The sequence below is a fragment of the Camelus bactrianus genome, chromosome 15 (assembly GCF_048773025.1).
Source record: "Camelus bactrianus isolate YW-2024 breed Bactrian camel chromosome 15, ASM4877302v1, whole genome shotgun sequence".
Taxonomy (NCBI): domain Eukaryota; kingdom Metazoa; phylum Chordata; class Mammalia; order Artiodactyla; family Camelidae; genus Camelus; species Camelus bactrianus.
In genome coordinates, this window is record NC_133553.1 from 61,169,324 (window position 1) to 61,189,187 (window position 19,864).

At 44.2% G+C, this 19,864-nt stretch overlaps 2 long non-coding RNA genes across 6 annotated transcripts in view; one reads left to right on the forward strand and one right to left on the reverse strand.

The window, feature by feature from the left end:
* Positions 1-19,864, forward strand: part of LOC141573336 (uncharacterized) — a 388,243-nt gene that overhangs the window by 363,707 nt on the left and 4,672 nt on the right. The window contains exon 5 of the long non-coding RNA XR_012498994.1: positions 12,181-12,245. This is a non-coding gene — a long non-coding RNA (uncharacterized LOC141573336). The remainder of the gene's footprint in view (positions 1-12,180; positions 12,246-19,864) is intronic.
* Positions 13,068-19,864, reverse strand: part of LOC123619368 (uncharacterized) — a 35,582-nt gene continuing 28,785 nt past the window's right edge. For 3 of the 5 annotated variants that reach the window (XR_012498993.1, XR_012498990.1, XR_012498989.1), the window contains 2 exons: positions 15,756-15,891; positions 13,068-15,484 (listed from right to left, as the gene is read on the reverse strand). This is a non-coding gene — a long non-coding RNA (uncharacterized LOC123619368). The remainder of the gene's footprint in view (positions 15,485-15,755; positions 15,892-19,864) is intronic. The other 2 variants (XR_012498992.1, XR_012498991.1) reach the window with 2 other exon arrangements.

Genomic DNA, 19,864 nt, shown 5'->3' on the forward strand with positions numbered 1-19,864 from the left:
GCCAGTGAAGTCGGGCTCTGTGCTCGCTAGCGTCATAAACTGTGGCCCTAACGTCCTTGTGTCCTCGTGTCCATGGGCAAAGCCTGCTTGGACCATTCACTCCCACACCGCAGCGGTGTGACCCAAAGTTATTCTCTGGGATACCGGGTGTGGCTGAGTGCTCCATTACAGAAGGGTGGGGAGGAGTACTTAACTTATTCCAGATAAATCTGGACAATGCTGGGTTCAGCAAATTTTTTTTACTGCAGGGCATCTCAGGGCCTTAGCATACTAATTTCATTTTATTCTTTAGGAAGGCGCTATAGCAACATTTGTTAAGCTGCTAGTCTTTGCAAGTCTTTTGTTGAGGAAACCCTCACTAGGCTAAAGCTTCTGGGACAAAAAGTGGAAACCAGAACACTCAAGTTCCATGTGAGTTGTCCCTGGATTTTCTGTACTTTTAGTCAGGATTGGAATCTTGAACTTAGTCTCGGAGAGCAAGTTTGGTTCCCCTGGCTGAAATCCCATCCGTATTAGGGGATTGCCTTCTTTATCTGTAGATAAGATTGATCCTGCTCTTGTCACTGAAGGTGCACATGGTCTGCCTTCTCAGGCATAACCCATTCTTACGCCCATCCACCAACCGGAAGCTGTTTTTTAGGTTTGCTTTGGAGGCAAACTCTAGTGGACAACGCTAAGTTCTTGCCTGCTGTTTTCCAAAAGCGCCCTTGATCCTGTCTTCCCTAAAAGTGCAGGCAGAATACAAACATTCTACCAATATCCCAAGAAGTTACACCCACCCAAGGGCCAAAACTGTCTTTTACAGGCTGCCTCCGTTAACCATGACCTTGCTGCATTAGCCCCAAATCCAATAAAACATCTGTAATAAAACAAAGAATGACTAAATAAATAAAGTGGGTGCAAGTATATAAGCATTTCTATAAGCAAATAAGAGTAAAATCTTTAAAGGATCCTTTGTAAATATTATTTCTCTAGACCGTTCTGTGGCTTTTAAGAAAGTTATAAATATATTTCAAGGCCAAAATGAATAGAAAATTTTATCCCACTATCTTGAGTATGAATCCAAAGCCTTAATGGTCTTAACATTTTACTCATAAGGAGTTGTTCATAGTTGCTTGATCTCTTGACTCAGGCTTCCCATTTGAAATTATTTTATGATAAATTATCAGATGTGTATAGACTTATAAGAGCTAAGGTTCAAAAAGCAAAGGGTACCAGTGAACAGAAGCATTTAAAAAAAATCGTAACTTCCCTTCCCCTGACCAACTCTGAAAGAGACATTAAAGGGGCCTTTGATGAACAACTGGGGAGCCGACCAAAAGGCCCAATTTCAGTTTCAACAAGTCATCAAATATTATATGAGTCAATTACATAAACATTGGAATTTCCCAACATCTGATTCCAATAGCAGGAGAGCAGCCCAGGTTCACAATGGAGATTTCTCAATAGGCAGTGCCGTTTTCCAGGTAATTAAAACTGTTTGTGTAGGAGGGCAGATTTATCTTCTGAAACCATTTTAGCACTAGTGCTCTCCTGAGTGGTATCAGTTGACACACTGCATAATCTAGAACAGACTAATTGCCGCATGATTTCTAATTTTTCTGCAGCCATGTAAATGAGCCGAAGTCTGCACAGGTGGAGCCCATTAGAGTGAATGATTTCCCTCTCATGTTGTTATCTTCATTTGCCGTTGTCTTATCAACTCCAAGTAGGAAATCCGCTGTCATGAAAAGCAGGCGAGGGAACAATGTCTGGCTGAAAAGTCTTGTTTCATTATTTTTTAATTCATATAGTCCTACCTGCTTAATGCAGTTTTCTGATTAGCATGCTAGGCAGCCAGTAATGCAGTTTTATTTAAATAAGGAGGCAGGGCTTTAATTTAAACTAAGAAATCATCTCCATTTCTTATCAGGGAACAAGGATTCATGATTCAATAATACATGAATTTAATAATGCATAATGGTCGACTTCACAGGTACTAAATAGCAATACCGGAAGGGGTTCGTATGCTCCACGGGTCGTCATCTCCAAGTCGCAATCTGGTTTATCCACACCCCCTCCCTTCACCTCTCACATTAGTTCCTGTCAGCCAAAGAGTTGTGCAGTTCGCCATGTTGCTCTGATGTTGCCGAGAGCCCACCTCAAGGGCTGCATCTTCACTTTACGGTGGTGTTTAGTAGCTGTTAAACTGCTGGACTTTGGCCTTTGCAAGAATTCCCAAATTGGACCCAAGGGAGACTCGAAAGGATGGGGAGGGAGAGGATGAGGAAAAAAAAAGTAAGGAACTTCATTCCCTACCACGAATTGCTTTTTCTACTGAGGGATCTCTCCATTGCTTGATTTTAGCGAGGGGAAGCAGTATCTAGTGCGTTTGCAGTACTGAGGGCCACACCGTCTCTCCACAAGTCTGCCTGTGTTTCGCAGCTCACGGATACTTGCGTCCGGCATGCCCATGACAGTTCAGCTGGGCGTTCCTTCATTTTTGGTTTCTGTGGCTCTCCTGGCTGTGGTCTGCCCGGTGGATGGCGTGCCACTCTGCCTGACCCTGACAGCCAAGTGCACACAGAACCTCAGCCTGCCCAGCTGAATTCCCTGAGTGGCTTGACCAACAGGAAAGCCAAGACAATCAGACATACATTGCTTTTCATCATCCATTTATTTGTTTTTCATTGTATTCAATTTGGAAAATTAGATAAAGCTGGTCCACTCCATGCTCTGCTTCTTTCATCTGAATATAGTGGGTTAAGCCATTTTTTTTTTAAGAATTTGGAAAATTTTATTTAGGAGAACATCAAAACGCACATGTGGAATCTTGTTGGCACAAGTACATAAGCACAAAATGTGCTAAGTTTGTAGAAATGATTAATTAAGCATTTAGAATTTTTTTCATATGCTGCAGAATGTTTCTCAGTAAGTGCAAATGTGTGTTATTGGGTGACCTAAATAAAACTACCTCGCTGGCTTCAGTGAGTTTGTGAGACTAAATGTGCGACGCATTCCATTCTGCTTGTTTCAAGATAGGAAGTCCCAACACCACAGAAGTATGGCAGCCTCTTTGCAGTCAGGATGGTGTCTAAGACCTTTTGTGCATACCTCACACAATTGTTCTTCCACAAAAATATAGACCTATTTATGTGCCTATTGTATGCCAGTCATTGCTGGAAACTTTGGGTATTAAAAAGATAAATAAGACACAAGTCCACTATAAAACAGATAACCAACCAGGGCCTATTGCATCGCATAGGGAACTATATTCAATATCTTATAATAACCTACAATAAGAATCTGAAAAAGAATGGGTATATATAAGTGAATCACTTTGCTCTATACCTGAAACTAATGCAGCATTGTAAATCAATTGCACGTCGACAAAAAATTAAATTAAATTTTAAAAAGACACAAGTCTACCCTCAAGCAGCTCACAGTCAGGACAAGTGGGAACAGAGAAAATACACACTAATCTGTACAATGATGTAGGAGACTTGTATGTACCGAGAAGGAATACTCCAAGAACTAGGCACTGAGTAATTCCTCAAAAAAGACTGGTGAAATTGTAATTTCAAGGGTCTGTTCCCTAAGGCATGATTGAATTGGTGGTGCTCGGTTTGAGTCAGTAATTTTTACTTTCTAGTCAGTTGTGCAGCCAGCAGCTGATCTGGTTTTGACATATTTCATGTGGTTCTTTTGGCCAAAATCACTGAATAAACTGGGCAAAGAAAAGCCCAGAAAAAGTAATCCTCAATGTTTTTAAAATCCAGTTCACTCTTCCTTAGAGTTTACGGGTTTGTAAATATATGCATGAAAGGAGGTTATTCTATGTTTACTCTTACGTCTTTATAATTTATATTCCTCAAGAAGTCTTTCAGGTGAATTATAATAAACACACACATACATAAGCACACAAGTGCTAGGGTAGTTAAAACAGAAAAAAAAAAAAAATAGAACCCGTAGAGAGAAGGGACGATTGTACCACAGGATCGAGGCAGGAGATAATTATGATCAGCTTGAAGCTTCCTGAAAGTTGAATACATTTCTGTGTAAAAATTTGAGGAAATATAGTTCTAACGATAGTTCTTTCCACCAGTCTTTTGCCCGTTTCTCCTGCCGGCTGAGATGGGGGAGGGGGGTGATAATAGCACGGAGCACCCATAATTCAACTCTAGTCTCTAACGGCATTTTCCACGCACAGTCTTACAGAAGGTCATAGGGTGAATCTTTCACCCTCAACAGAATTTTGCTTTCCATAATACCCCCACTTAAGAAGATTGTACCCTGGGAATTTTTCCCAGGGAGTCAGAATGGGATGTCAAATTCATTACCCTGCACCGTGCTTGGAGCACTACTCCAGACTCCCTAGCTACAGAGACTTGCTTCACAGGTGGCTGCTGAAGTTACAGTATTTTTCTTTATATTTAAAGTTAATCCAGTTTGGTATCAATAGCAAATCCTCTTAAAACATGTACAGAGGAGGCCAGGCCAGTGTTTTGACATTCCTGGCTGGGAACGATGCCATTAACACCTTCAATTAATCTCCATGCAAGGTCATTAGGCGGCCCAGATTCAAGACCATATGTTAAGATGTTATTAGTTTTCCTGCAAAGGGAGTGTTCGGTCAGTTACAACTAGAAACAGATGCCCCCTGAGAGGATCAGAAGGGAACAGTGGCCTTAGTTATGACACCTCACATCTCACCTGTCACAAGGATGGGGTAGAGAGCTCCCTAACTAACTACTGAAGTGAGGATTCAACAATGTCAAGCCCTTCATGATGTTTTTTTTTTTTTCTATCAGTTATAAATAACAGGAGAGAGAAAAAGATGAAGTTCCACAGAGGAAACTGATCTGGTTGAAAATTTGCATCTGAGGGAGTTGACTAATGTATTTCCTGGAACATCAGAAAAAATAACAGACTAGGTATTAGCAGAACATGACTTGAATATTTATGGTTTCACTGTGGAGGCATGCAGCCTAGCAAAACTTACTTAAACTCTCTGTTCTTCATTTTTCACCCCTGAGAAATGAGAAGGAGGAAGTTCTAGGGTGCCAGGAGAGGGTGCTGAGATAGTACAAATGAGATAGTACATGGGAAATGTGGCTTGAAAACTAAGTCACTCTAATTTCAAGGTGTGCTCATTTTTTAAGACTGACAAATTATAATTTCGGTGGAAGAGTTTATAGTTGGGTGTAATCTGCTTGCAACAGTTTGGGCTACTGGCCAAATCCATTTAAATTAATCTGTTGTGGGGATTAACACCTCTTGATTATAAGTCATTTGTCTAAAAGAACCACTGTTTGGGGTCCAAATTACGATAGACTTGTAGTTCTCTGCAGCACTACTAAAATGTATTGAATAGAAGAGAACTATTTGAAGGCAGCGTGTACACCCTGGAATCTCAGTGGGCTTTGTGGGGGGCCAGCCTTGCCATCTACCAAAGCTGACTTGTATTCAAGAAGCCTGCAGGATTCACCATAAAGCTCTTAGAAGACAGGTTCTCAAACTTGATTGAGCATGCGTCAGCATCATCTCAAAGGATTATAAAAGCACAAATGCCTGGTCTCCACCACCAGTAAGTCTCAGATGGACCTGAGAATCTGAATTACTAACAGGTTCCCAGGTGGGGCAGATGCTGAGCTCAGGAAACCAGGCTTTAAGATAGCACTGCCTTATTGTCCTCTTCTATTGTGTGAAAATTAAATTAAGCAGATGAGGTTTTCAGAGGTATTCCAGGTCCCAGCGTTGCCCAAAGGGGAATTCTCTTCTCCCCCTCCAATGAGAGTAGCTGTACATTTATCAGTTGCAGTTTTTGGTATCATGCACAGGAATTTATTTGCTAAAACCTGTCCTGCACCCACCCCAAATAAGTTTGACAGCCAAGACACTAAGGATTTCTAAGATCCCTTCTACAAATATCTGTGAGTTGGTGGCCCAGAAGAACCTTGAGCATCCTTTTATCCTGATATCCTGGTATTGTGCAGATGCAATAGAATGTTACGAATAATCCCCAAATTACCAGCTTGCCTGAAGTTTAAGAGTGGCTCAGAGGTAAAGGAGGTTTCATGAGCCTAAAGCACCCACATTCAGCAGCATGTGTCATTTCAATGACTTGAACATGAACAGTGCTATCTGGAAGAGAAGGACTCACTCCCAGGAGGGGAGCTAATGCTTTTCAAAATTCAAGTAGCCTTGGCCAGCCTTCGCCGTGGTACTCTGAAGTTAATTAAACATTTGCTGCTTCAGGGTCTCCATGCATCTCCTTCTTATTATACTCCTTGGGTCTAGGCGTTGGGCCTGCATTTAATAAACACTAGCAAAACAACCCCTTTGGGATTGTCACTATCAGTGGCTCACAGGAGGCATAGGAGAGTCTGGGGGTAGCGAGCCTAAAGATCACATCAGTAGATGGTGAGCAGGTGATGACCTGGGAGACTTCAGATGTCCTTCAGAGCATTGTTTAGCTTTTTGAAGTCCTCATAGCTTTTCCCAGGGAGAGTTGCTAGTGGCCTGATTGTTGGGACTTTGTTGAATAGTAATAAATATTACTATTATTGATATTACTGTCCATCATATATTGGCTCCAAGCACTCTGCTAGCATCACGTGTCCTTTCCCAGCATACATTTGCTCATCCACATTTTCCTAGTTCTCTCTGTAACACCCAAGGTAGATTTTTTCCCCCAGAAGAAGAAACTGAGGGCCAGAGTGGTTCAGTGTCATTCCTGTGGCCTCTTAGCTAGAAGAAGCAAATGTAGTTGGGATTTGCACCCAGATGAGCCTTGCTCAAGAATCAGCTCACCATGATAGTTATCAGCTTTCCAACTGCCCACTAGTCTGTGCCAGTGACGGTCCCCTCATCTCCTGAGAATCTGAAGATTTACACTCTGAAGACTGGCAGCCATACTTCACATTTGGAAATCACTCCCTCAGGCTTCTTTTAACCCTGTGCTGATTTTACTCAGACTTCAGGCGTAGGGCCTTCGGGCTGGGCTGAGCCGTGGCAGCCTTTGGAAGTGAGTCCAGCTGAACCGTGTCTGGTGCCTGCTGCCCAGCAAGGACATAGCTCGTCATTGTCCACGGCACTCGGAAGCAGGAATCAATGCACTTTGAGGACAGGAAATATAGATCACTTGCATTGCTGAAGCAGGAATAGCTTCTGCAGCAGCTGAGAGAAGTGAGTCCAGACAGGCGACCGCTGTGTCCACACTCGGGAGCGAGGCGAGTTTGCTGAGCAGAGTGCTCTTAGTGACCAAGGCCCGGGAAGTGTGTCGGCTGGCCTAGCCCACGCAGAACGCCATTCAGAACTCGGGGTATTGTTGACAATGATTGAAAAAGCTGAGCTAGAAAACGTCAAAAGATACCCATTTGATTCTTGGAGAAATTCCCTAATGGCATTAAAAATGCAAAAGAATGCCCCTTGTGAGCTGTCCCTGTGTATTCTAAAGATACCCCTAATATTGCTTAGGGAGCAAAAGAGAAACTGAAACAAAATGATTGGTGGTGTTCCATGAAAGAGCCAAGAGAAAAAAAAAAAAAGCATCCTGGGACTTCATTTCAAATTAGCTGTGAATCACGTTAGAGTCGGGAAGAAGGTGGTGTAAGCAGTGTTCGCCAGTGTGTTAGTGAACAGGCTGAAACCCTGACAGAAACCTGGTATGAGGTGCAGGAGTCAGAAGTGCCCTCGCCCATCAAGATGCCAGGCTGATGCACTGATACGTTCCACCAGACGCCCTGAAGACAGACGGCACATTTCGGGCAGCAGAGCAATCAAGGGCCATTTACAAGTTTTGCTGTAACATGTGGGATGTGGTGTGTGTTTCCATCTCGCTGTAGAGCCTCACAAGATGCTAGTTCATTCTAAACTGCAGCCCCAGTTCCGAGGGTGGAATTTTTTTTTTTCCAACGATTTCCAAGTAGCAGGCTTACTGTAGAGCACTGCCAAGCCAGGCAGCTCTTTAAACAATTAAAAATGATCATAGGTAGCCACAGAAAATGATCAGGTAGCTCTCCAGGTGCAAACCGGAACACATCCCTGAGACACAGTGCTAAATGAAAACCACGTGGTGCGTGAACATGTAGGTATACTGGGTTTGCATTTTCTAGAGGCTGCCCTAGATTCTATTACAATGATTACCTTGGGGAGAGGGACTGGAGACAGAACAGAACAGAGAAGGGAGATGTCTGTTTTTCAGGTCACACATTTTCATAGATTTTGAACATTTTGCCATGTGTGTATTGTTTTTACTTTTGAGTTTTTTTAAATAAAAACTGCTCTCATCTACTATCACTAGCAATTCACAATAGGGTAGGTATTTTAAAACAAACAAAAAAAAATGGGAAGGGTATAGTCTTATAATAAAGGGTTGCCCATCCAACTATGTTTTAATTAGCTGAAACAAAACAAAAAAAGGGAACAAACATAAGTGAATAGGCATCTCCCCACTAAAAAAGTTATCTTAGTGATTGTTTGCATAGCACCAAATGTCCACTCCAAGATAGCAACAGATTTGCAGCCTGACCGGGTGTTGATAAAGGTGACTGATGTGGATGGAGAGCAATGCCTGCCGGGATATGATTTCTGGCTTTTCCCCAGGGGAGACCAGGTGGCTCCACATACCCGCTGGATGCAGTGCCCCACCAGGAGGCCTCCTAAGAAGGGCAGCTACTCTCCTGTCTGATTTAGTGAGAGTCTGTGCCTTCCTTCACACATAATTGCTGGGGTGGGATGTCACGTATGCGTGTGCGCGCACGCCTGCTCGGTTCAGGAGAATCCTGCCTGAAAAAAAGAGCATCAAAGGATGACAAGGGATATAGAGATGCAGAAGCAGAGATTAAAGGGACCAAATTTTACTAGCAATCACAGCAAATATCTCACTTGCATAAGTGAAGCCAATTACTGTATTATTGCCTCCTTTTGCACTGTGCACAGTAGGGATGTCACTGGATAATGGTTTGCATGTAGAGTTAATCACTTTGATGCATTTCTGACTGATCCCAGCAAATTATGTTTTGGTTCCACTATATTAAACACAAGAGCCGGGGATTATCATTAATAAATCTAAGGCACAGCATGCATAAATCTTGAATAAATCAAATATCAATTACATAGGCAGTATCTGCTGACATCTGCTTTCATCAAATAATATATTTGAAATAGGTGTTATTCTAATTTGTGGAAGTCAAAAGGATCTTCGTTCAGGGAACACAGACCCTAGACCCCAACGAGAAAAGCAGCTGAGCGGTGGCTGGGAGGGCTTCTCGGTGGCCCTCAGTTTCAATCTGTGAAGACTCCGTTTAGACGGCTGTGCAGAGATCCAGAGGGAAAGCTGTCTTGCAGAGGAAAGTGCTTCCAGCTACGTGCCATTTTCATCTGGGAATTTTTTAAATGAAGCAGGAGAGATGGCGGGGAGAAGGGAGGAACACTTCTCAGGTGTCTAGCTGTCAGGGGCAGAACGTCTAGCTGGCATTTGAGGGGTGTAGGGTGAGTATCATGGTCCCAGAAGGCGCGATGCCCTCCGATGTGCGGAAATGAGGATGGTTTATGAGTGTGAAGGCCCCCAAAACTGAGAGGTTGTGAAGACGGGGTCCAGGACTCACTCGAGGAGAAGCAGGGGAGGTGGACTGATACCTTTACAGAGCGCCAGGCGCTGGGCAAGATCCCAGGTGAGAAACCTCCTTTCCTCACCCCTACAACCTCCCAAAGCGGGGAGCTGTTTCAATTTCTTATCATCTGAGGGATGTGAAGTCAAATAACACACCTAGGGCCACCAGCTCTGAAATGGCACAGCAGGGTTCTAGTCTGGTTCTGTCTGATTAGGCTGCATGTGGTTACGGTGGTGGTCATGGTAGTTGGGGTGTGTATGTGTGTGTGTAAAAGAATGTGCGTGCCTGGGGCGGGGGCTAGGAAAGGAGGCGTGGAGAATATGTATTTTTATTTAAAAGGCACTCAGTATGTTTACATCCTCCATCAAGATAGAGGAGGGAGTGTCTCCCCTCTATCACGTCTTTCCTTGTGGCCTTCCATCAGCAGGTTAGCGTCCCTTCTCTCTGAGCAGTTTTACAAGACTCCTTTGGGGCCTCTTCACGGAACTTTCTAGGGTTAGACTCATTCTCAGGGAGGGTGGAGCTGGGTTAGGAAATGTTCTCTAGGGCACTGGCTCATCCTGACAGGGCGCGACGATTGCCTCATATATACTCTGTGGGCCAAGAAGGAGCCAAGACCAGAAATGAAATAAGCTCAAGTCGTGCACCTGGAGCCGAACTGAGGCCTCTGCTGAGGGCGGAGATGGTGCTTCAGAGGGGCGGGTGGAGGGTTTCACAAAGTGCCTGTCCCAGCCTGAACGTGCCAGCCTATCGAAGCACCCGGAGTCCTCTTACCGTTTCTTTTATCACGCCTGGCATCGAAAGAAAGTAAGAAAACCCAAAAGCAGGCTCCCAGAGCCGGGCCGTCCGGGACCCCTTAGGTTTACATTTTCAAAGCAGAGGTAGGTGGGAGTCAAGGCCATCTCTTTTTGGGCCAAGGATCCCATGAGATGATTCAGAGGAAGCACTTCAAGGAAGCTGGGTAGAAACAGCTCTCAGATTTCACGAGGCCTCAGCAGCCCTGCATTCCGAGCTGCACCACATCAGACCTGCCGGGCCCCTGACCACATATTTCTCCCTTTCTGCACTCTGCTTTCTATATCAGAACCTGCGCTGGGATATTGAGAACACTCGGTTGTTGACAGATAAGTAACAACTGATGTGGTATCACCACAGGGATGAGCAGATCTTTTCAGGGTTGCAGACACACGTATAATCGTACAGTATATTACATATAGATACAGAGACTGAGTTGTTTGAAAATATTTCTAGCATTTCAAACAACTCTCGGGTTACTTTTCTTGGTATCCATAGGGATTGTGGGTTTGGTTTGGTTTGGTTCTGTTGGATTTTCTGATCAACATCGTGGAGGATTTACAAGGGCATCATCAGATAGTCCGCCTAACTCAGATTAGACAAAAGGCATCGTCTTAGTAAAGGAGGCCACAAAATTACTTTCCAACAATCACGCAATTCTGACCAAAACGGTATTAACAAATATCGACAAATTAAAGGTAAGCTCAGGTCTCCCTCCCTTTTGCATCAGTGCCCCCCCCAGACACCCCGGCACACATGCTGCCAGCACAGAGCAGCACGTGGGCTGGTGGGAGGAGAGGGGAGAGGGCAATCCTCCTCTCCTTGGGCCCACCCTCCATACAGTTTTCTCCACAATTTTATTTCGCTCGCTTGGGAGCAGCACATCCCATGCCCTGGGCCAATAGCAAATCAAAAGAGAGTTACCGGGGCAGCTAAAGACTTCCCAGTTCAATTCAGAATCAGCTGGATTAACCAGGAAGAGAGTGAGGGAGTGATGGGGCGCACCTCCGTTCCCGCCAGTCCACCGTCCTGGTGGGACTTCTCTGAGCTCAAAGGAAGAAACACTGCATTCATTAGCTTTCTGTCTTAAATCCGTGCCTTTGCACACCCATCCACTAGTGAGGAGAACAGGGCAGGCCCTGGATGGTGGGTGGCCAGCGCTGGCATGTAACCATCAGCCGGAGATGCTGAAGCAGCAGCTGGAAACAACTGTTCACGTAATGCATCGGTTTTAAGGAGAGAGGAAACGGAAAGCAGAAGGAATAGACAGCACACAGGCGTGTTTTGTGCTGTGTGTGCACGTGTGTGTGTATAGCACGAGAAGGACAGAAGATCTCACACCATTTGTGGTGGTTGATTTTAGCCACCGCCACAAATAAGAATCCAATCAGAAAGACTGCCTTTGGAGGAAGTGGATTCTAAGGTCTCTGTATAAATATTTATATTTATTTGCCATTTGTAGTTGGCCCTCCTGAGAAGCTGACCCTTGGAATGGAAAACGGGATGTGAATAGCTTTGAATGGTGGCTCTGCTGGCATTAAGGATGAGTCCCCATGGTGGTGTCACTGGCAATGCTGTTGCTGATTGCAGTCTGTGTAAAAAAACAGAACCTTAAATGACAGTTTGTATTTTTTAAAAATCACAGTTGAGATGAAAAAAGAACACACTGATGTAAAAATATACTGCAAGTCTGAAAAGATCATTGATAGACAAGACTCTCTCACTCACTCATTCATCACATGCAGCAAATACTGTAAGAAATGTTTTCTGACCGTTTGCTCTCTTCCAGGCCAGAGGCTGAGGATGTAGGAGCTGCAAGTCAGAAGTCACATCATCCCAATAAACACGTCATGGGTAAGTAACCGGGGACGCAGATCCTGCGTATTTCTGTGATTAGATGATGAGCAGGGCAAGAGCCATGTGTAGAAGGTGTCAGTCTAGGACCTTATTCTCAACTTTCTGGTTCTGCAATCAACTAACTGAGTGTGATTTCTGAACAGGCCACCCAGCCTCACCTTTTAGCATTCCTAACTAGAGGGGCTGGACTCTCTGGTCCCCAAATGTCAACGATGTGGAAATCCTTTGTTAAGAAGCCTACTGATTTTCATAAGATGTAGGAATATCAGTTTTGCAGGAAAAAAAGGATGAAGCCACCACTAATCAAGGGGGCAAAGTTGGGCACAATTTCAGTTGTTTACATCTGTGTCTTGTTAGAAAAGTCTGCCTGTCACCCACTGCATGTTGTTCTGTCTCTGTGTTTGTCTGCCTCGGTGAGGTCAGAGGATGGCCACCCCTCAAACTCCTTTGATCCTCTATCACCATATCCAGTCAGCCCACCTCGTGGGTGAGGACTTGGGAGTGAGAAGAGGACAAATTCTGCTGATGTGTAGATGTGCGTGTCGTTCACCAAAGATTCCCACACACACATCTGCATTTTGCAATAATCCCCCTGGCGATTCCATAGCTCAGATATTGCTGTTGTTCCAACCCATCAGCACAGAACTGCACGCACACACACCATCCACATTTAAAATTTGGGTTTCAAAACTCACACTCAGTGTTTTTCCCCTAGGCAGCACAGATTTCATTTCAACATCTTACCAGAACCTTAGCAAGCTTTCAACACAACAGGGTCATTTAGGAATAACTGTAGGAGCGTGTGTGAATGGGCCAAGAGCGCTGGTGATGCACACATGGAATAAGAATAAGAAAGCTCACATTCTGCTTGTTTGCTTTACCTCATACACACTGGAGCTCAGTGGCATTTTGTCTGTTTGAGCAGGAAGCAAATTGCACTCTTGGTTTTCTAGGAAATATTTACACCAGAAATCCTACCCACCTCCCAGCATCTCAAGAAATCAACGTGCAAATTTCCTTGGTCTCAGCTTCTTTATGCAGAGCTCACATAGCTCACCAACCCTTCTCTCCCAGTTCTCCCTGCTCCTGACTGACAACCCTTGGCTGGTTTGTTTCCAGGCCTCGGTGAAGAACACTGACCTCACTGATGTGTTCCCTGCACATCCTCTGGGAAGAAAACAAATAGGAAAAACAGAGCTGTGAGTCTGAAGTCTTGGGTGCTTTTCAAATGTGGCTAATTTTCTTCTGGGCCCTCTGGGAGCTGGATGATTATCTAACCACTCAGACTAAAGCACGAGCGCTGCTCAGCTGGCAGAAGCCTTGGAGCGCCATTTCATTGTACGGAGACGCCATTTGTGAAGAGGCAGAACCCAGACCAATGGCACCTTGACCGAGCGAGTTTGATCATCAATAGTGTTCATCTGCTCTCTGAATACTTTTACGTATTGAACTTTTCTGGTACCAAAAGCACGTGGACTAGATTCTCCAGTCAAGGAGGCTCTCTTGGGGCATGTCCTTGTGGCTGTGAGACAGTAGTCTGACCAACCAGTTTGACTCTGGGTCTTCGTTACCAACCCCTACAAAATATGCTCCCCATTCAGTTGACATCCTTCAGGCTGATGATTAAGAATGATGAGCTCTGTAGAAAACCAGTGTTTCCACTTAACTTACTCATTCCAGGCAATGTTTCCTGAAGCCTGAGCCAAAAGCCATCTGCATCAAAATCATATGTGGGGGACACACTTGTTAAAAAGTTCAACAAAGTCATTAATCAAGAAATCAATTTTTTGTTAGACTAAGATTTGAGAACAAGATATGGTCTCTGTTTATTTCAGGGACAAAAAAAAAAAAACTATCTATACCATTTGTAGATGGCATTTGTTTCAGATTCCTTCCCCAGTCCATGCATTCATTCATTCATGAAAAAAATTGTTGACTCCCTGCCAGAGAAAGGACAGAGTCAAAATGCTGAGTTTGTCCACCAGCGGTCCCAGCATTCCAAGACTGTGTGTTCTTGTTACTCAGTCTTTCGAGCACTATTTAACCATCATAGGTCTTGGTTTTATCATTTGTGAAATGAGTGAAATAACAGAAGCTGCCTCATAGGATTGTTGTAAAGATTAACAAGTGAAAACATGTGAACTGCTTAGAACAATGGCTGGCACGTGGTTAGCGCTCTACGAGTGTTCACGTCCATCGTCACCATCACCATCACCATCATCACCAGTACTGTTGTGATTCCAGGTTTGGAGAACATACAATAAATAGGACTGGACCTCCTTCCTCCAAAGGTGCACAGTCTGGCTAGAGAAAGCCTGCAGGTAAACAGTACAAAAGGAGGAGAGAGTTGCTGTAATGGGGAAAAGTGCCACCAACTCGGATTAGGAGAGTCTGGAGAGGGGGCCTGGGCTGAAGGAAGTGCCTCTCTGGTTTGTAGTCCTGGTGTTGGCCTCACTCCCTCTGTTCATTTGAAGCCTTTCTCTGCTCTGCACTGACTCTTGGCTGCAAGATTCGGACTCTTCTAGTCAACTAAGTCCTTGAGAACTTTCCTGGGGGCCTCCCGGGGCACTGCTGAGCTCGGGGAGCAGAGCCACATTCCCAGCGAGGGTGGTGTGGCCTAGAGAGGGGGAGAGGCAGTGGTGTCTTCCCAAGAAAGTGGTGAAACCGATTGCATTAGAGGCTGGGTAAGCTTCCTCCAAGAGAGCAAATAGAAAAAAAGAAAATGAAACATTTTTTCTCTCTCTTATGTCTACACACCCAGTCCCACCGCCCCTGGGCAAAGCGGTGTATCCCAGCCCTGCTGCCAGCCCTCCTACCAGATAATCAGAGCTCTTTGAAAATGATGCCAAGTGGAGACTTTTCCTTGTCACTTGTGGTTCATAGCATTTTAGCATGAGAGGGTGCCTATTTATAACATCTCTTTGTCTACTACCCTTTTCACCGTGCCCTCCTCTGGAAAGTAAAAGTGGAGGTCTGTCGCTGGCTTCACTCACTGGCAGAGGCTGTTTGGAAATGGCTGTGTTTTGATACACCAAACTTTACCTCCAGCGCGGCTCATCTGGGCGAGGGTGGGAAACAAAAGGTCTGGACCAGGGAAGGAGCACGGGGATGATGACAGCAACAAGAGCATCCCTGGCTGCCGGGGTGATTCCACTGAAACCCACCCTGGAGCCGAGAGGCACCACACGCTCCCACCTCCTCCTCCGTATTCTCAACTCCTGTGCGTTTCCTGTGTCCTAAATAAAAAAAGAACGGTGTTGAGAAGCAGCAGGTTACTTCCAGCTCAGTCCATGTCCACTAGAGGTTTCCCTCGTTGGCTTCTCTTTCTGACACGGCCTCTCTGTATGTTTTGGGTTCAGTTTAGCCCAGACGAAGCAGGCGGCTGGCTGAACAAGGATCAGGAAGTGGGACACACGTGGAAAAGGGGGGTGGCTTCCAATACAAATGGACCGCACCGCGGCTGTGGTCTAGTCCCCACCCTGCCTGAAATGGCAATTGAACGCTTACCTGGGTTTTGTATTCAGGCCGTTGGAATCCAGGTTATTGAATCACTTTTGAGAACCAACTCAAATTCAGAGTCATCAGCCCTTTGGCATGTTCTCCTGGCAAAACTGTTCAGTGAAGACCTTTAAAAATCTAGAGACTAAAAAAAAAAAAAAAAAATCACTGGAGTCATGTTTACAGCAAAACTTCTACCTCCTATTCTTTACAATAACAGCCTCAAATTGTTATTGTTTGTTAAATACTTGTTGTATTCCCTTCTCACTCCTCCCATAAGGGTTAGTTTGGGTTTCATTACGGGTACTGTCCACTCTGTCTTTGTGCTGGAGAAAAATCAGTGCTCATTTCATCCGAGATGTTATAGAGATGGAAGACTCACCATTAGCCTTGTTCTCAAGGAAGTTCCAAACTAAAACATTAAAAATATGATGAGTTTGGGCAAAAAGCCCATCCACAGCTCTCTGAGAACCGTATCTGGGCATATGAGATACCTGATTTTTAGCCCAAGGAAACACCATCTGAGAAACATACAGTACCTCAATCTGGCTACATTTTGTGTTCCCTTTTCCATCAGTCTGGGAGAAATTGTGTGTGTCAAGTTTGGCAACCGTGGGTGAGCGAAATGGAGCTGTTAGCTGTCTTTTCAACATATTTATCTGTTTCATTGCCTGCTCGAGGATGTCTGTGATCTTTACATAGGCATCCCAGATAATAGACCATTCGAAATCTTACTTCAATTAAAACTTAATCCTCAGCTGTCAATAATAGTGTTTTACACAGAAGGTTACAATGCAAGTAGTGTCTTTTGTGCAAATCATTAAAACAACCACCACGAAAAGCAAGAAGAAGAAATAGCCTGGACATACTCCAAAGCAAGATGCTTGATACTGTCTCAGGAACCTTTGTTGCCCTGATTAAGTGAGGGTTATATTACAATATCCTCTGCCAACTGACAGTCACATAAGATTTACAAGAAAAAAAAATCACGTAACAGTTATCTTCCCACTTTACATTCACTCACTACTATTGTTTATTTTATGTGAGACAATGTGACTGTAAAAGATGCTTTTATTTTACAAAATCAAGACTACAATCCAAGATTCTAAGGGATTCAGGCTTCTCATTCATATTGTGCACAAATACATCCAAAAGATTCCAGAAAATATAAAACAACAGAATATATTTTTTGGCGGAGGGACTGTTAAATAGGGAGGGATTGGAGTGAAAAAGATTTTTTAGCAAACCAGGAGCTCGGAAGAACACTCTGCCCATTGCAGCACATCAGGTAACCCGTTTCACCAAATAAATGTTTTGGGAAGGTGATGGTGATGTTGATGAAATTTCTTCTGATACCTGTTTTATAGCATCAGTGGGATTGAAGAAGTTCTCTGTAGTTTATTCATCAGTAAAATGTGTTTGCTATTTTTGGCATCCATTTTCCATTCCTTTTATCAGTAGTGCTCCAATATGTATTCCTTCAGTGCAAGCGGACCCCACCTCCAGTCCAAGAAGTTATAGGTGATTAGTTTATGCCAATCAGTGTATTCAGTCCCAGAGGCCACAGTGATTGGGTCAGGATGGGCTTGTGGCACAGTTTTCCCAGGGAGGTGTCAGGAGACTGTCAGAGTTACTGCTTGTAGGCAAGAACCTCCTAGCCTTCTTCCATAGACGCTGCCTAAAGAGAATCTCTCTTCCTTTTGGTAATGCTTAATGTGTCTGTAAAGTCAAAAATTACTACAACACCTTCTTGCCCTGAAGAATGAAGTCTCCAAAGGGAGGAGAGTAGAATGGAGTGAACTATAGAAAAACACGAGCAGAGTCTTCACCAGTATACACTTGGATCACATTTTGCCTCTGAACCAATTATGAACCAGTTACGTGAGCTGATAAACTTCCTTTATCCTTTAAGTCAACTTGAGCTGAGTTCTCTGTCATCTGTAACCACATTCTGACTAGTAATACACAGCACTGGCGGTGTGCTTACTATCAGCAGATCACTACTGTCACAGAGCTACTATTTACTTCATCTTCACAATGATCCTTTGAATGCTCTTAAAGGGCACTGCTACCATCCCCATTGTAAAGAGGCGAAATTTGAGTCACAAATTAAGTAACTTGCAAGAAATTTTGAACAGATGGTAAGAGTTAAAACCAGGGTCAAGCCTGGGCGGTCTGAATCCAGAATCCATGCCCTTAACCACTATGCCACAGAATCCCATTATACATAAATATATACGTGTGTGCGTGCACACAAATGCACATGTGTGTGTGTGTAGCCTTTCAGCTAATGTGCCAGACACTGCTAAGCACCAAAGGTATAATGCCTGCCCTCATGGAACTCACTTCTAATGGTAGGAACAGAGAATAAACAGATAAATAAATATAAAACTCAGTGTCAGGTAGTTGTAAATGTTATCAAGAAAATTAAAGCAGGGTAAAGAGACTTCCCAAAGAAGGCTGTAAAAATGATTACTCCAGGAACATGTAATGTATATTCATCAGTGTAATTAAGTTAGATTTTTCCAAGGGCAAAAGATGAGGTGGGCAGGTGGAGAATCACTCCATTTTAATTCACAAACAGACAGCACAAGTCCAAGCCGATCAGTCACATCACGTCACTGATGTATTTTCTATCTCTGTCACACCCAGTGTGGACATCAGGAAACCTGGAATTCTCAGGATGGGAGAAGGGAAACTGTAACAGATGACAGTCCATCAAGGGTGTAAGCTTCCAGATGACCATGGCCAGAGCCCCTCAGATAATCAGTTACCATCTCTGCAGGAGAGGGGAGGGGTCCAGATGCCAGATCCACAACCAGAGCCAAAGGTCAGCAGGTGACCCTTGTCAGGAACTGTCAGACAAACAGGAGACCTGAGGATAGGGATTAGGGTTGGGTAGCCACATATGAGTTGTTCAGGAAAAGTCATAGAAGCAAGGCAACAGCCAACGCCAAATGCAGTATGACTTTGAGCAAGACAATATATGGACTTTAGATTCCTTTTATACGACCAGGGTCAGGAAGTAGTGTCTGAACCTGTAAGAAGCAGTTGCCATCAATTGGAGTTTAAGAGAAATACCTCTGGAAAAGCTTTTGATTCTGTTTAGGTATGAATGATGGGTTGAAAGACATTCTCTACATTGGTTTATAGAAAACAACAATTAATACTATCAACAATGAATAAGAGCAAATGAACAATCAGCAAATAGCTTACCAATCAGTAGAACTTACTGTATCTTTGAATCTTATTCTAATTAAATACACTTTAAAAGAGATTAATGATTGTAGTTACTAATAGGTTAGTAAGACTATGAAAAATGAAGCATGATCAGTCTCTTCCAATTAACCCTATATTCGATATACTTGCCTCTTCAGACCACAGAGCCCTAAGCAAGGCACCAGAGCACCTTCTCCAAGTTGCAAAGGACCCAAAGGGACATTGAAATTCTGCGGAAATTGGCAGCATTGGCACACCTCCAAAGTCTGCGTGATCCCACGGGCTTCTTTTACCCCAGAGGAATGAGGTTCAGTTGCTACCCCAATCTTTGTGTCTTTTTCTCAATCGAAAATTGACCCGAACCACAAGAAAGCATGTTGAACCATCACCTTAAATGGGATGCCTCACTCATCATAAAAGTTAACCGTTTTACGCCCGAGGCTATTGACACTGGCCTACGTAAGTCATAGATCTGAATAATACGTTCTAGGTTGCTCACAACCCAACTGGATATTCAGAAGGGCCTCACTTACAAAGTGAGTTTGTGGTTTCTCTTTGTTTCTTTTGTTTTTCATTCTCCAAAGTAAGCTGAAAGCTGAGCTTTGGATCAGCAATGCACCACCAGCTTTGAAGCAACCAGGCCAAAAGGCAGGGGAGAGAAGGAGGCAGAGGTGTGTGGGGAATGTGAAGCTGAATTGTGGTAAACCAGGGAAAGGTGCTCTGAGTAGGCAGAGCTCGAGGACTACGGACAGCCGGGCTCTCCAGCCCAGTGTGAGCGGGGAGGGGTGTGTAGGCAGCAGCTGAACCGGCTCTGAGAGCACGTCCCATTGTGGGCTCACCCCCTGCGTCCCCCATTCACACACACACGCTCGCGCGCACACACACTTGCACACTGTATA